General features: G+C 39.6%; 1 pseudogene; it reads right to left on the bottom strand.

Moving 5' to 3' along the window:
• Nucleotides 1-8,618: 8,618 nt before the first annotated feature.
• On the bottom strand, nucleotides 8,619-9,146 carry LOC130882864 (immunoglobulin heavy variable 3-21-like; annotated as a pseudogene).
• Nucleotides 9,147-14,200: the final 5,054 nt, after the last annotated feature.

Raw genomic sequence — 14,200 nt, 5'->3', positions numbered from 1 at the left:
GTTTGTAATAGCCAAAACCTGGAAACAACCTAGATGCCCTTCAATGGAGGAATGGATGAAGAAAGTGTGGAATATATACATATTAGAGTACTACTCAGCAGTAAAAAACAATGACTTCTCGAATTTTGCGTGCAAATGGATGGAAATAGAAAACACTATCCTGAGTGAGGTATCCCAGACCCAAAAAGAGGAACATGGGATGTACTCACTCATAATCGGTTTCTAGCCATAAATAAAGGACATTGAGCATATAATTAGTGATCCTAGAGAAGCTAAATAAGAAAGTGAACCCAAAGAAAATCTTATAGTCATCCGCCTGGAGAGGGGAAGTAGACAAGATTGCAGGGCAAAAACTGGGAACTTGAGGGTGAGGTGGCATGGGGCAAAGGGGAAATGTGATGAGAAACATGAGAAGGGGAGGATGGGAGGAGCTTGGGGGATTGGGATGGTTGGGATATAGGAAGGGTGGATACGGGAGCAGCGAAATATATATCCTAACTAAGGGAGCCATCTTAGGATTGGCAAGAGACTTGACTCTAGAGGGGTTCGCAGGTGTCCAGGGAGATGTCCCCAGTTGGTGCCTTGGGCAACTGAGGAGAGGGAACCTGAAATGACCCTATCCTATACTGATGAATATCTTACATATCACCTTAGAACCTTCATCTGGCGATAGATCGAGGTAGAGACAGAGACTCAATTTGGAGCAACGGTCTGAGATCTTAAGGTCCAAATGAGGAGCAGAAGGAGGGAGAACATGAGCAAGGAAATCAGGACCACGAGGGATGCACCCACCCACTGTGACAGTGGAACTGATTTATTGGGAGCCCACCAAGGCCAGCTTGTCTGGGACTGAATAAGCATGGGTTGAAACTGGACTCTCTGAGCATGGCGGACAATGAAGGCTGATGAGAAGCCAAGGACAATGGCACTAGGTTTCGATCCTAATACATGAACTGGCTTTGTGGGAGCTTAGCCTGTTTAGAAGCTCACCTTCCTGGATGTAGATAGAAGACCTTCGTCTTCCCGCAGGGCAGAGAATTTGGACTGCTCTTCAGTATCGAGAGGGAGGGGGAATGGTGTGGGGGGTGGAGAAGAGGAGTGGGGTTAGGGAGAGGGGAGTGGGGGGAGGGGGCAATATTTGTGAGGAGGGGAGGGAAATGGGAAATGGGGAGCAGGTGGAAATATTAATTAAAAAAGAATAATAATAAAAAAAAGAATAGCTGAGAGTCTAACATCTTGCAGGGAACAAGAAGTCAACTTACAGACTGGGCAGCCTCCTGAGCATAGAAAACCTCAAAGCCTACCCTCCACAGTGACACATTTCCCCCATTCAGGCCATGCCCACTCTTGCAATGCCACATATCTTAAAAGTGTCAGTCCCTTTGATACTATGTGGGTCCATTTCATTAAACTCCCACAGAAATTTTGTGTCCATATTCCATACTCTCTTACTCCTTGGGTTTCTCTTTTTCCATGAGACTCTCTAGAAAAAAGTCACTGGGAAAAGAGAATTTGCAAAGGGAATTCATTCCTGGTAAAGTCACACATTATTTATTATTATATTCTATTTGAGAGGTGTATCCTAATTTTTAATGGGATTATTCAGTCATTTGTTTAGTTATGTAAAGGGGGTAGATGGATACTCACTTAATGATCATGTAGAATTAACAATCCAGCCTGTCCACTTGTATGGTGGTCAAAAACTTTTTATATTACAAAAACTATGGTCATCCATCATCAGAGCATTGGACTGAGCTCCCAAAATACAGTTGAAGAAAAGAAGGGGGGAGAATATGAACAAGGAAGTCAGGACCACAGTGGGTTGGTCCACCCATTGAGACAGTATACATGATCTAATGGGAGCTCACCAAATCCAGCTGGACTGGGACTGAAAGAGCATGGGATCAAACTGGTCCCTCTGAATGTTGACAATTGGGGCAGACTGAGAAGCCAATGATAATGGCACTGAGATTTGTCTCTACTGCATGTATTGGCTTTTGGGATCCTATTCTATTTGGATACGTACCTTCCTAAGCCTGGATGTAGGGAAAGGGTCTTGAACTTCACACAGAGCAGGATACCTTGCCTTAATTCAGGGCTGGAGGGAGAGCAGGGAAGGTGTGTTGGGGAGCAGGAAGGAAGTGAGGGGAGTAGAGGAAGTGGAAATCTTGTTTGGTATTATTTATAAAGTAATAAAAAATAAATAAATAAACTAGGGTCATTAAGGAAAAAGGAACCTTAGTTGGAAAAAATACGCACATTAGATTAGTATGCAGACAAGACTGTGATGTCATTTTCTTGATTAATAACTGATGTAGAGGGCCCAGACAGATGTAGACATTGCCATCCATGGGCAGGTGCTGTTTGTGCATTGAATAAGGAAGCAGGCTGCACAACCATGGAGAACAAGTCTATAAATTGAGTTTATTTGTGATCTTTGATTCACTTCCCACTTTCAGGTCTCTGTCTTGATTTCAGGTCCTAATTTCTGTCACAGTTGTCAGTAATATTTAAGATTACACAAACACTTTCCTTTCCATGTTGCTGACCACATTAGTAGGTAACAGACTGGCATATTTAAAATTTTTTTCTGATGAGAGAATGGGGATGGGAATGGAGACAGTATGAACAACTGCAACCATAGTCACAATACAGTTACAATTTTAGGTACAGCCATAATCCACAACACACACATTCACACTCACACAGAGTAACACTTACAGACACAGTCACAAATATTATTACACCTCAACAGTCACATTTATGGATGCAGTTACACATGCAAACACACACACAGATACAGATGCATACCATACACTCAAATGTACATACACACACTTGCACACACACACACACACACACACACACCACCACCACCACCACCACCACAACCTTTACCACTACCACATTCACATGCAGAAATATTTATTCATAAGCAGAGGGGCTTAATTTCTTTCTTCTTGTCTTTTTCACAGGGCCACTCTGGTTGACTTGGTCTCACTATGTAGACCAAGCTGATTTTGAACCATCTTACTGTCTGATGATTGAATCAAAGGTGTTCACCTTCACTCCCAAACATATCATACAGAGTTCTTAAAACATTAAAATAATTCTTTCATATTATAAGTTCTGATCATTATTTTCTTCCCTCATCTCTTTTCATGTATTTCCTCTTTTACAACTTGCCCAACTCCATAACCGTCATAGTTTTACAGCTAATTTTGGGACCGGTCTCATGGCATTCATTTTTATATCGACAATAAATGTTTTGAAAATCCAGAATTGAAAATATATTTCCTTTTAAAATTTATTATATAATGTATATGCTTGTTTTATAGTTTACAATATTTTTTATTAATCTTTACAATGAATAGTGCAACAATTCAGGGATGAGGAGATGGCTCAGTAGTAAGGTGCCTGCCTCACAGAATGAGTGTTTCAGTTTGATTTTCAGCATTTAACTCTGATGCTGGTGCTGATGATTTATCCTTATATTCTCAGAACTGGTAAGGCAGAGAAAGGAGCTTCTCTGGATCTTGCTATCCAACTATTCCATCTGACCCTCCTGAACTTCAGGTTTAGTGTGAGAGCCTCAAAAAATAAGGTAGATGTCAACTGAGGAATACACTCAGAATCAACAGGTGGCATCTACACACATGTGCAAACATACACTGTGATAATTAGTGTTTCCATTCATTCAAACATTTCCCTTTCCATATGTTGAGCTTTTAGTTTATAGTTATTTAGAAGCAAGTAATGGAAGCTGCAGACCTAGGTAGAGCTGATTGTTATGCAAAGCAAGAGCAAGACTCATCTGACTCACTGTATACTTATTCCCACTCCAAAACATTCTTCTGCCCTTCCTATTCTAGGAATTATCATTCCTTCTCCAGTCATTCATAAGATTGCTTGTTTTAAGTGTGTTAATGTGAGAAATTATATCTTTTGGTATATAATTCTGATATTTTTCTTTTTAGTTTGAACTTGATTCTTAAACTTAATACCTTGTAGATGGAATGCAAGTACTATAACTCAGAGCTAGCCTAGCCCTCCCATTCTTTAAAATATCACATTTTACATCAGAAAATAATGTTAAAAACATTAAAAAACAAACACCAATCTCTCCAAGTTCTACTTGATAACCAGTACTTATGACTGCATTTAACACAGCAGAAAAATAGTATAGGATCAATATTTTGAATACCAATGTCCAGAATGTAGAGTAGGAAGAACAAATAAAACCAAAGAAATAAAATGAGGCCAGGGGAAAGAAACTTCCTTCCCAGCTTGTGTCTCCCATCCACAATCTAGAGTACATTAAATAATAAAATAATCATGTAATGTAAAGATTCATAGAACATGCAGGAATCTCCCTATTTATATTCAATACCACATACTTGAATGAAATGGTAAAAAATAAGAATGTACTGTGACATGAAAAACTCATTGTCTGGAACCCTTTGAACTGAGGAAGGCAGGGGCTATTGAGTTGTGCTCTCCATCACTGGTGTTCTGATGGTCAATTTGGATCTGAAGCAGAAAGTGGATCTGGGTTGTGCTTAGAGCCTTTATAATGGAAAGGGAGGCCCCAGCTGTGAAGTCAATCCCCTAGTCCAAGTCTCCCAGGGCAACTGACAACTGAGCTGGGCACTGGAATCAGAGGTAACCTCAGTAATGTAAACTTTTAACATAGTATGAGAAAATGTACCTCTCTTAAGCAAATACAAACTCCCAGACATAGACTCAGACAGACATATAACAACAGAGGAAAACCTACACAAAGACATATATACTAAAGCAAATATATGTATGTCAACATATTATTTGAATATCATTCTTTATAATTAAAATATCATGTTCGTTCATAATATAGCTTGATAATATTGATACATCCAGTACCCTCTCTCTCCTGCATCCACTCTGGATGACCCTGTGTTCCCTGAGTTATGTGTTGTCCTGTGAACTGAAATTTCACAGTGTAAAGGGAAGCATAGGAGGTTTCCATTTCCCCTTCAGTAACTGACATTTGTTTTCTGCTTCTTAGTAGAAATAGAAATGGATACTCAGGAACATTTTCCTGGTTCTGGCTGGGTTTCCAACTCCTAACAAACAAAAAATACTTGAGTCACACTGTGCAGATTTGCCAGGAAAAAGATGGAAATGTTTAGGGTAAGTCCACATTCAATCAATGACAATAGAATAAGGTATCACTTACTCGATGTATTTGAATGTCTCTGAAAATTCATAAATTTGATTTAGAATGTAATTGGGGTTCATAGAGATCAGAAATCATACTTATGAAAACTTAGAATTTATTCTTTTGGTATCAGTAGTGTCATCTTATTCTTATCCCTCATCTAGAAGATAACTTGTGACTTCTAACATTTAGTACATGTGATCTCATGTGTTCATCTGGGATAAAACACAAGTGACTGACTTGGATCTGATCTGATTAGGCTCAGACTATTTACCTTCCTAATTAGGGACACCATACCTGGGAACTTGTCCTTGAACATCTTTATTTACTTCAGATTTTTCTTTTCTCTTTGTATTTTTATATTTCTCACTTTGTCTATCCTCAGGTTGTAGCACATAAGAACTAGGTTTTATGATTACTGCATTGTTGATGGATGAGAAAGCCTGCAGTTAATAATACCTCATGAAAAGAAATAGCATCCAGGCAGGCTTGAGAGTTATATGATCTGAAGTAATAAAAAGACAGAGAAATCTATGTGATGACAAGACATGGAAGCCGGGTATACTTGAACAGTGGGATTCTGCTTGCCTTGTGGAGAGGATAACTATAGAAGACAAAGGATTGAAGGACTTTGTCCCTTGCCTTAGGAATATAAATCGCCAGGGAAGGGAAATGAGCTGTAACAAACCTGCCCTGTCAGTTCCCAAAGAACACCCACCACTCCCTTTATTGGAATCCCACATGTTATGTCCCTCAAGTTGTGGTGCACAATATATTTACTGTGAGTGGCAGTGGGGGAGATAGAATTTAACATAGGTAAGACAGTCATTCTTGCAAATACTGATGGGGAATATTGATGCAAATACTGATGCAAAAACTCTATGATTGCTGTGTTCTAGTCATTTGTGATGTTCAGTAAATTAGAAGAATATTTTTTAGACATGTTTAGTATGTAACATCTTGGGTTCATCTGATATTCTCACTGTGCTTACAAAAATCAGGGAAGGGATATCAGAGAAGTAAAGAAACATTTCTGATACTACATTTGGGAACTTGTTATAGGTCAACTTATTATTCACATATTTTTGACATTGTCTGTTGCAGAGATAGTTTGCATTTGTATTCTGTACTATCTTAATTTCTGGGTTTCTGTCTCTGTGAATCTGCCTAGAAATAGTTCACTAAGCAAAAGATTTTGCAAAGGGAATGAGTTAATGGTAAAGGAAATCGCTAAGCAAAAGTCATTTCAAAGGGAATGAGTTGATGGTAAAGCCAGACATTATTTACAATTATCTTCTATTTAAGAGGTGGATCCTTACTCTTAAATGTTTCATTAGTCATTTTCAACTCTCTGCAACCTCAGCCACACATTCCAACACACAGACAGAGACACCCAAAGAGAGTGAGATTCCCACTTCCAGATACAGTCCCATACCCATCATACACACCTACAGTCAGAAACACTCTCAGATTCACTGGTAGAAGGGATGACTTTTTTTCATTTTTTAACAGGGTCATCTAGGTCTCTAGCTATGAGAGATTTTCTTGCTTCTGTCTCTCTATTGAATGTATTAAGACTATATTTCACTGTGCCCTACCATCAAATGCATTGCTGTCGATAATTAAAGCATCTATTTCCTTGGAAAACCTTCAATATAATATATTCTGTTAATTATTTACATTCTCTCTTCTTTTTCAGATCCTACCCATTTCGCCATTTCCAGAATTCCATAATGGTCAGTTTTGAGGGTTATTTATGAGGACATATAAGGGTTTGGACGTGAGGCATTCATTTTAATATAGACAGTTAATGGTTTAAAAATGCATAATTGGCAATACATTTTCTCTTTTAAAAATTATTTTACAATACATGTATTTGTTTTTACATATTACAATTCTTTTATCAATATATAGTGATAATATTCATGGCTCAACAGTTAGCTCAGTGGTAAGATACCTGCCTTCCAGTATTAGTAGCTTAGCTTGATTCACAACACTTATCTTAGAAGCTGGATGTAATGGTTTATCCTGTATTCCCAGCACTAGAGGGGGTTGTGGCTGGAGGTTCTCTGAAACTTGCCATCCTAAGAATCATCTGCACATTTGTGCTCCAGGTTCACTGTGAGATCCTGTCTCAAAAATAAGATAGAAATGAACCAATAAACACACTCAATCTCAACTCTAGCCTTCAGACACATGTGTAAACCATACATAATGCATACACAGTCTAGACAGTTGTGCTTTCAAGCCATCCAAACATTGTCCTTACCATGCATGGGACTCGTGGTTTATAGTTATTTGGAACGGTGTCATGGAAGTTGCAAACCGTGGATGAACTGCTTGCTATGGAAGTCAAGAGATAAACTCCTGGATACTTATTCCTTCTCAACAACTTTACAACTGCACTTCCTATTCTGGGGGCTTCCATTCCTTTTCCAGCCATGAGAGTGGCTCATTTAAGTCTCTGAAAGTGAGATATGATATATGTCTAAGTGCTTAATTCCTATTTTTAGGAGTGTTTGGTTCTTAAACTTAAGAAATTTCACATGGTCACAAAGCACTCTATCACAGAGCTACAAGCTTAGATAAATATTTTAAAACATCACATTATTCTACAGAAAATATTTTTTGAAGACTGCATTTATGCACTACTAAAATATACACCAAAAACCACAATTTTTTCTTCCTTTATGCCCAGCACTTTTACCAGATTCTGTAAAGGATCAATCTTCTGAGCATGGATGTCAAGAATGTTGGGGTAGGGAGGATAAACAATCGAAGAAAACAGAAGGAAGAGGACAAGGAGAAGTAGAGGGAAACTTCACACTCAGCTGGTGACTCCTATTCTGAGTCTGGACTCTTTGACCTTTTCAAGACTACTGTGTAGTTGAACACATGTGCTGGAATCTCACTATTCATGTTCAACTCACACACCTGAATAAAAAGGTAAAAATGAGAGCAGACTGCACATATGAGTAACAGTGTCTGCCACACACTGAAAAGAGAAAGACAGAGACTGTTGAGCATCCACACACACACACACAGAGAGAGAGAGAGAGAGAGAGAGAGAGAGAGAGAGACAGAGACAGAGAGAGAGACAGAGAGAGACACACAGAGAGAGAGAAGTTATAAAGTGTGAGAGAGCAAAACAGAGAGAGAAAGAGGGAGAGTGAGAGAGAGTGAGACACTGAGAGAGACAGGTAGACAGAGTTAAGGGGAAAACAATGTAATAAATAAACACAGACAACCCAGCAGGAAAATGAAATTGGAATAAACATTTGGACATTCGAGGATTAGTACACTCTATACCTGTAGAGAAAATCCCTAAGTGTGATACGGAGAGGCAGTGCAGACACAAAGAAGTCCAGTCTTCCATGCTTCTCTGAGCAGGCACTTCTGTGACCCAGATATCTAAGTGCTCTCAACGCCCCCTGCTGGTCTTGTGTGCCCCACAGGGATGTTTTTGTCTGAGCTCACAGTAACATTCACTCACTGTGTCTCTTGCACAGTAATACATGGCTGTGTCCTCAGATCTCAGACTGCTCATTTCCAGGTACAGAGTGTTCATGGCATTGTCTCTGGAGATTGTGAACCGGCCCTTCACAGTGTCAGTATAGTAGATGTAGTTACTACTACCACTAATGTATGCGACAGACTCCAGACACTTCCCTGGAGCCTAGCGGACCCAGCTCATTGCATAACTACTGAAGGTGAATCCAGAGGCTGCACAGGAGAGTTTTAGAGACTTTCCAGGCTGCACTAAGTCTTCCCCAGACTCCAGCAACTGTACTTCACACTGGACACCTGTAAACATAAAGAATTCTGGTTAGAAAACTGATACAGATGGTATTTTTCTCTTTTTCATGTCCACACAACACACAGCATCTAATCTTTATGAATCACCTTTTAAAATAAGGGTAGAGAAAACCAATATGAGTCCTAAGTCCATGATGAATGACCTGTGTTCAGTGCTGAACCCTGACTGGGAGGATTTAAGAATTCAGGGCTGGTCTCCTCTGCCAGGGCTGCAGGGTCAGGGCAGGCCTAGAATTTATGGGTACAAAGAAGCCTTATTTGCATATCTTCCTGTTACAGCAGGCTCTGTAGTTGGACCTCGGCAGAAGGCAGTACTCAGAGCATATACACTGATGACAGTTATGGAAATGGAAGCATTAACATAGCTCTGAGTACACATTTTCCTTGTTAGGGATTCACCACACTGTATTTTCTTCCCTTTACCAACATGCGTAGTAAATGTTGTGTTTTCACACATCATGTCTTTTTAGGATCAATGTGAAATTTAAAAGCTCTACACAGCTGTGTTCCTAGATATTATTATCTCTGTCTGTCCCTTTGTCTCTACTGGACATGGCTTCATCCTGAGGTGAATCTTGGATAGGGTGACATCTGCCTCTAAGTGGAACTCCATTTTTGTAACAAGAACACATGAGATTTTTCTGAATTTTCCTCAGTTCTGAGAGATCCTGTCCTATGGACCCTGGATGTTTGCAAATAAAACATTTCTTGTTGCTGTCTGTCTTTCTCTCAGTGATTGCTATGGAGACATATTTGTATTTACAGCACTCCATTGTTTTCATCCTGAAGTTCTCCCTATGATCACTTTTATTCCTCACTGTGCCTTTCCTTTTCCAAACCTGATACCAGGCAACACATGGCTGCCTTCATGTTGACTTAGGTCAGTTTTTATTTCTGCATATTTATGTAGTCAGCATAATGGGGCATTTAATAAATTTTTATAGCAAAACACAGAATGTTGGCATCAGTTTGGTATTTTCAGAAGGCTCTGTTTATTTTTCCAAATTTTCATGCTTTCTAACCACTCAGCCCATATTTCTCACTACACCCAAATTTTCCTTTGAAAACCCATGTATTACCCAGTGTTATTTCCCTCTTGTCCTTCACTTCAGATGTCTTGTCTTCCATTCTAGTTCCAAGCCTACAAAACAGAAGCCGAAACACCACATACACAGAGTCTCAAATATACAATCCGGATTCTACATAGGGCAGAAAGTGTCCTTCCCAATCTTCAATATGTTGTGTGATATAAGATTTCCAGTATCATTCAAGTTCCTCCAAGGCTCAGAGAACACCGAGGAAGAGGAGGCAGGAAGAATGTAAGGAGTGGATCACAGGGAGGGGTACTTTGAAATGCTGTCTTCTGGGTATGACAATCATGGACTCATAATAGCTGCTGTTGTCTTTATAGATGTAAGTAGAGACAAGCCAGCCAAAACCCTGATATAGGTAGGACTGATAATTCCTTGTCCCTGCTTATTACTGAGGAGCAGTTGGAAATATATTTTTCTGGACAAGGGATATAGTCACTTTTTTGAGGGTATGGTCCCTGGTATGTTTGCAATAATGCAGTGCTTGAGTTCACACTCATGCACAAATGGACAGCACTAACTGTGCTTAAACACATGTAAGGTTGGTAGGACCCCATGTTTGGAATATGCAGGAGGGGCTTAATGGAAAAATACCACATGTAGAGATTCTATATAATAAGGAAAAATAGTAAATCCTATATAACTGAGGTTCATAACAATAAATTTAGAAAGAAAATGATTTAGGAACACTAGTAAGAATCAAATAACTTGGTAGGCCAACTTTATCAGGGACCATCTTCCCATCCAACTAAGGGCTGGTGGTGTCCTTCACTGATTTCTAAAATAAATCAATTTGCAGATAATCCTATACATAATTTGTAAAATTCTTTTCACAATTGTTTAACTGTTACTTTATTCTAAGGTGACATTATCTCATCATCAATCAGAATTAGGAGAAATACACATAATTCCTGCTACTCTTTCAGGGCTCATGTTGCAATAACAATTATTCTGATATTAGATTCCCTTTTTCTTTAAAATTATCTAGAACAAATCAGAGGACATACTGAAGAGAAGAGAATTTCAAGGGCATCTCTATAAAGAACTGTTATGTTTTTTTCTATTCCAGAGGGAAAACTTTGCCTGTGCCTATTTGTTCAATAATTTTTTTTACATTAATATAGATATGTGAAGTCTTTTAATTCATATTGGTAGACTCTCCATAAAATGTTCTGGAGATTCTTGGTCAAATGTAAAATAATTCTTATTAAAATAAAGGTATTGGTTCTGATATATTTTATGCCCAACAAACTCATTAAAAGTTTTACCCTGTTCATCCATTTCAGGAGCAACCATGTAAGCTGATCCTAACACTGACCCTGGAAAATATGAGAGTGGAAACTTTGAGTTCAATATAGTGTGGAGTTATTCAATTCACTGTTTTGTGTTCTTCTTTCAGGATTCTAAGAATCTAGTCAATGTGGTCTCCAAAGCTTTGTCACACACTAATGGTGTCTATGCGTAAATTTCCAGAGAAGCTTAAGCCTCAGATGAAAAGATTCTTTTTTTCCTTTTTAAACCTGCCCCAAGCCTATGATCTACTAACATGGAACCTACAGGCAACACGGCTTCTCTGAAGGACACGTCTCTAACTCAAATATGAGACATCAGGCTCTTCTAGTCAGCAACATCAGAGAGTGCAGAGGAGTAATTCTGAGAGCAAACAAAAGTACCAACAAAAGCACAAACTCTGAAAACCATAGAACTCAGTTGTCTGTGGTAAGGGTTGAAGAGAGACGAACCAGGGACTGGAGCTGTTGTCTGCTGGGATGTGCTGAGAATTTTGTGGTCTGAGTTGCACCATATGTCTATATGGAAATCATTAGCCTGGACTTTGAGGTGCAAGCTAATTTTTACAGAAATGCAAAGACTCAAAAATAGAATCTTAGAGCAATTTAACAATTGTACACTTTTATAAGGTCCTATTAGTTCAGAAATAGAAATCTGTGGATGGTTTATTTTCTAAGCTAACTGTGGAAGTTAGCATCAATTCAGGGAAGCTGTGGTTTCTCTACCACAAGTATAAAATAAAGATGAATTAATGATTATTCAAAATTCTGAATCTGTCTTACAAAATTTACAGTCAACAAGTTTCATAATTTCAGAATCTGATATACATATATATGTATATATAAAATATATAATTAATGTGCTCAGTTGTCTGACAAGAGGCAATTAGACATTTTAGAGTATTGTGGGGGAACAAAGAAGTTTAGTGTGCAATTAAAAAGCAAGATTAATATGTTATTATGAGTAAAGGGTACACTAGAAGATTTACTTCTGAGGAAAAAAAAACAAATACGATATCAAACTGGTGTAAATGCAGCATATTCCTGAACTTCCTAGTTTCTAAAATGACCACCACTTTTTCTGGAAGTACCTGTTTGTCCTCAGCATCCCATGCCGGTCTGAGTAGTGAGGTTTCTGTCCAAGCTCACACTGGAGTTCTCTCACTGTGCCTCTGGCACAGTAAAACATGGCTGTGTCTGAAGTATGCAGATTGTTCAGGTTTATGAAAACACAGCTCCTGCAGGTGTAGTGATATTATGTTTGTCATATTACAAATAAAGCTTCCTGAAGATCAGACTGCAGAACTAAGACACTAGTTAGCCGTAGAGGCCAGAAAATGGTACCACACACCCATAATCCCAGCACTAGGGAGAAAGAGGTGAATGGATCTCTGTGAGTAAAACCTTAACCTCGGCTACAAGAGATTGAATATTCACAAAACAGAAACAGAGTTCAGACAAAGGTTATCCCAGCACCAGGGATCATATGTCTTTAGTCCTAGCAATAGGGAGGCAGCGACAGGAGTAACATGGATGGGCAGAAGAGGAATATAAGACAGGAAGAGACAAGAGCTCAGATGTAGTCTGAGGATTCAGTAAGAGAAGCTGTCTGAGGTTTTGGAGAGAAAACATTCAGTGAGAACATTTGTAGAGACAGGATCTTCCCCCATTTAGTCTGAGCATTGGCAGAGATAAGAACTCTCTAGAGGCATGTGATTTTAACTTTTTATCTGAGAGGAGATTCAATTGATGAAGAAAGTGTGGAATATATACATATTAGAGTACTACTCAGCGGTAAAAATCAAAGAATTGATTTTCATTCACACAAGTGGTCTCACAGTATTTGCTTGTCCATTCAGGAACTCCAAACCTGGATATATCCTAGTTTCTGTTTCTGTTTGTCTGTGTCTCTGTCATTATGTACTTTTTTTTTAATTAAATATTTCCACCTCCTCCCCTCCTCCTATTTCCCTCCCTCTCCCGCTAGTCGCCCTCCCCCTCCCTCTCCAGATCAAAGGGCAGTTAGGGTTCCCTGCTCTGTGGGAAGTCCAAGGTCCTCCCATCTCCATCCAGGTCTAGTAAGCTGAGCATCCAAACAGGCTAGGCTCCCACAAAGCCAGTACATGCAGTAGAATCAAAACCCAGTACCATTGTCCTTGGCTTCTCAGTCAGCCCTCATTGTCAGCCAGTTTCAGAGAGTCTGGTTTGATCACATGCTCCATCAGTCCCAGTCCAGCTGGCCTTGGTGAGCTCCCATTAGATTAGCTCAACCATCACAGTGGGTGAGCGCACCCCTCGCAGTCCTGACTTCCTTGCTCATGTTCTCCTTCCCTCTGCCCCTCATTTGAACCTTGGGAGCTCAGTCTGGTGCTCCAATGTGGGTCTCTGTCTCTATCTCCTTCCATTGCCATATGAAGGTTCTATGGTGATATGCAAGATATTCATCAGTGTGGCTATAGGATAGGGCCAGTTCAGGTGCCCTCTCCTCAGCTGTCCAAGGAACTAGCTGGGGACATCTCCTTGAACACCTTGGAACCCCTCTAGAGTCAAGTCTCTTGCCAACCCTAAAATGGCTCCCTTAATTAAGATATATACTTCCCTGCTCCCATATCCACCCTTCCTCCATCCCAACCACGCCATTCCCCCAAGCTCTCCCCATCCTCCCCTTCTCCCTTCTCCCTTCCCCTCTCCACTTACCCCTATCCCACACCCACACCCAAGTTCCCAATTAAAGCCATTCCACTAAAATCAGGAACAAGACAAAGCTGTCCACTCTCACCATATCTCTTCAGCATAGTTCTTGAAGA

Source organism: Chionomys nivalis, chromosome 10 (genome assembly GCF_950005125.1).
Source record: "Chionomys nivalis chromosome 10, mChiNiv1.1, whole genome shotgun sequence".
In the NCBI taxonomy this organism is placed as follows: Eukaryota; Metazoa; Chordata; class Mammalia; order Rodentia; family Cricetidae; genus Chionomys; species Chionomys nivalis.
This window is presented reverse-complemented; position numbering and strand designations above follow the sequence as displayed.